At 39.7% G+C, this 4,049-nt stretch overlaps 1 pseudogene; it reads left to right on the forward strand.

Annotated features, from left to right (window-relative positions):
• Nucleotides 1-1,682: 1,682 nt before the first annotated feature.
• On the forward strand, nucleotides 1,683-2,941 carry LOC116888965 (annotated as a pseudogene).
• The last annotated feature ends 1,108 nt before the right edge of the window (nucleotides 2,942-4,049 follow it).

Here is a 4,049-nt window from a genome sequence, read left to right on the forward strand (position 1 = left end):
GGGGAAATAGGGAAGAAGTGTGTGTTCTGGTTAGGGTTATTATTGCTGTCATGAAACACCATGACCAAAGCAACCTGGGAAGGAAAATATTTATTTGGATTACGTTTATTGCCACATCACTGGTCATCATCTGAGAAAGTCGGGACAGGAACTCAAATAGGTCAGGAACCTGGAGGCTGGAGCTGATATAGAGGCCATTCAGGAGTGCTGCTTAGTGGCTGGCTTCCCCTAGCATGCTCAGTCTGCTATCTTATAGAACCCATACCACCATCCCTGGGATGGCACCACCCACATTTGGCTAGGGTCTCCCCTATAAATCACTAAGAAAATGCCCTACAGGCTTGCCTAGAGCCTAATCTTATAGAAGCATTTTCTCAATCAAGGTTCCTGCCTCTCACATGACTCCAGCTATGTCAAGTTGACATAAAATTAGTGAGCATAGTGTGAAAGGTTTATATATTTCAGATCAATGATAAAAAAATTAAGAGAACTCCTAACAGTACATTTAACCAATAATAAAACTACATAAAAATAGTAAATTGAAAATGTTACTTGCTTAAGAATATATTAAACTTTTACAGTGAACAGAGGAAATTATATTAATTTTCCAGATCTCTATTCATTTCATTAAACACTTTTCAACTAGGACAAAAAGAAGTTGAAGATAAAATTAAATAGCACGGACAATATTGAGACTATCTTCCTACACTAAAGCCAAATGTCTCTTTGCTTTCTTATCTTTGTAAGATTAAGTCTCATAAAGGGGCATGACTATCCAGTGACTGCATGATAACCCATAAATAAAACCACAAGGCCTCTTTGAACTTTGATCATTTGAAAAGAAAGATTTGGAAATTTTTATAAATTTTCAAAGTTGCTTCATAAATTGATTCAACTTAAATACTTAGAAGAATGAATAAGCTTTTTAAAATGTAGTTGGAGTCCAGTAGTTCATTAAATTAGCTGTTTAGTATTAGATAGAATTTTAAGATTCTCACCCCTTTGATGCTCATTTACTTTCTCTCCAGAATTAACTCAAATGCCAACTAGATGATGCTGTGAAGGGATTTTGCAGGTGTAATTAAGGCTTCAAATCAGTTGACTGAAAGAATATACAAGTGGGAGATACTTCATGTGAGACCTTCAGAAAGAATGGCTTTTCTTTCACTGGTGGCAATAGAGACTGTTGGAGAGACATATTTTAGATGACTCAGAAGAAAGCAGATACCCATGAGAATTGCTTTTGGGTAGTTTCCAGAAGATGAGAGCAGCTGCCACCCCCTAAATTGTTAGAAAAATTGGAACCAGTCTGACAATTCCAAAGAACGGAATTTTATAAATGATTCATTGAGAGGACCTCAGGCTTAGATGAGAACCATAACCTCAACTGACAGTGATGTCACCCCCAGTAAGATGCTGAAGACGATCCAGGCACATTGTACCCAGATGTACCACGTTGTACCAGAGTTTTACACCGATGCATGCATGGGTTTAAGCCACTGAATTTATGGCTATTTATATAGCAACAGAAACCAAAAACAAAAGCTGTTTCTGTTTTACAAACCCTCTTTCAAGTTGTTAGTTAGGGGAGCCCAGGAGACTCCCAAAACAATAGAGGTTATTGCTGTTGCCCTTGTCTGCCTTCCAGAAGTTGAAGATAAGTTTCTATTGCTGATGACATTATGAATATTGGCCACAGGACTCAGAGGATCAGATCTGAATTTGGTCCAAAAGCTTCCTCCCTGAGGATTAGCTTTCCTAGTTCCGGAAGGTACCATACAAGTTTCCAAAGAGGCATGTGACAAACAGTCTTACTCGGCTCCAATGCCTATGAATCACAACAATCAGGGTGCAGTAACCCTAAGGGTTCAGGAGTGGCAGACATAACTGGGCAGTAACCAAACCCTCTTTAGCTGGACTTAAGACCTGCTTACCATGAGAAAAATCATGCCTGCTAGTAGAAACTTAGCCAATTACTCTGGACTGGTGAAATCATAGAGCTTGTAGGAGAGCCTACAACCATCACTTTTCTAAACTAGTACAATGTTGTGGATTTGGTTTATAGCTTATATTGTGTTAACTGAGTTTCTAAATTACATGGGAATTCACACATCTGCATGTGAGATGATGAGGGTCCCTGTTCCCAGCTGGTTCGAATTGGTCAAGTCGCCAGCAGCTAGTGGCTGGGCATGGAGACAAAGGCAGGACTTTAGATTTTCCGGTTAAGGGAACCGTGGAAAGAAGGATTTAGATTCGCCATGCTAGGGAAGCAGGAGGGTCAGGCTTGAAAGCTACATGGAAGAAAGCATTCAGCAATGTAAGAGCCTGGGAAGAGCAGCCCCAGGGGGCACTTTCTTGCTTGGGTCTGGGGTAGCAAAGATAGAATATAGATTTTAGTAAGTGAAAGAAATGAAACTATCATGAAAGGCATAAAGAGTGGTAGCATGAAGGAACCTTTCCAGGGAAGCTCCTGATAAGAGATCAACACTACAGAGAAGTGAAAATCGAGATATGAGTGAAATCATTGTTCTTGAAATGTCCAATTCTTGAACGTCCAATGAAGTTCAGTATGACCAAAGAATCTTCAACCCATCCAAGGGTATGGACAGCGGATTTACAGGTGGAGAAGATGAAATTGCTAATGTTTATGACGAAGCCTGGACACATGGCAAAGATGGCCTGAGTATCTACAAGTCAGGTCAAAGACTGGATGTGTATGGTGATGACCTAGAAACTAGGAGAAAGACCAACAGATTTGTTCCTGATACGGCGTTTTCTGGTTCAGACCATAGACAGAGAGGCCAAGAAGAACCAGTTCAGTTTGAGGAAGATCCTTTTGGTTTGGACAAATTTTCTGAAGAAACCAAACAGCATGGTGGTTCTAAATGACCTTCCGAAAGCGGAACATGAGAATGAAGGCAAGAAGTGAAGGAAGGAGTAGGTAGGCCTCTCAAAACTAAATCTGACAAATACAGCAGAGGACTGCCTGGTCGGGCCTCAGTGAGAGAAGATGCACATAACTTTTGAGACACTTGAGACTCCAGGAAGTGGGGACGTCCTCTTGAAGCAGGGGGAAAAAGAATGGAATGAGGAACTGTCGATAGACTAAAGATAATTAAAAACAAGTAAACAAAAAACAAAAAAATGTTTCCCTTTTCCACCAACTATTTTGAGACCATGTATTAACTTTCAGTACTACCTGTTGGAGCAAGTATGAAAAGTAAAATTATCTGTTTATCCCAGGACCTTCAAATTTAATTGAGTTAGTACTGTGTCAAAAAAATGACCTCAGAATGTCAAAGAATAAAAAAGAAATAATAGAAATCCAATAGCAACAAAGAAAGTTCAGGAAAAAAAATGCAGGGTGTCCAGTTGCTACAATTCCAGTCATAAGTATCTGGGGAGGCATGGTTTAGGCTGGAGGAGTTTCTCATGCCCGGTATTGAATTGCACAAGGCATCTGGGGAAGAAGTTGTCACTGTATAGAAAGTCCGTTTTAAATAACAGAAAGTGATCCATCAACACTGTAAACTTTGTACAGTCTATTTAGACACAGCAAAGGAAGAATTGGCATATTTGATGTGTTGACAAAGAATACCTTTAAGCAGATGAAAATTGAAAGATGTCTTTAGTTTTGCAGATTTATCTACAATTGAAAAACTTCTGGAAAGGTCAAAATTTGAGGGTTTGTAGGACTGTAAGCTCTCTGTTGCAATTAGACAGCTCTGCTGGCATTGTGGGAAATCAGCAGAGCCAATACATACACAAAAAGACACAGGCCTCTTGCAGTAAACTTTATTCATAAAAAACAACTGGCAGGCAAGATTGAACTCAAGGGATGTAGTTTGCTAACCCTAATCTAGAAAGGTGAAAAGAGTTTGAACTGGGAGCGGCCCCTCAGGTAAAAACAGAAGGGTAGAAATCTGAGAGACATCATACATCATGGCAGTGAACTCATAGTCACTGATAACTAATTGGCTTTGGAGGGATAGTGATGACTTCAGACTTTTTTTTTTGGTGGGGGATTGTGGTGAAAACAAAGGTGGAAG

This window comes from Rattus rattus, chromosome X (assembly GCF_011064425.1).
Source record: "Rattus rattus isolate New Zealand chromosome X, Rrattus_CSIRO_v1, whole genome shotgun sequence".
Lineage (NCBI taxonomy): Eukaryota > Metazoa > Chordata > Mammalia > Rodentia > Muridae > Rattus > Rattus rattus.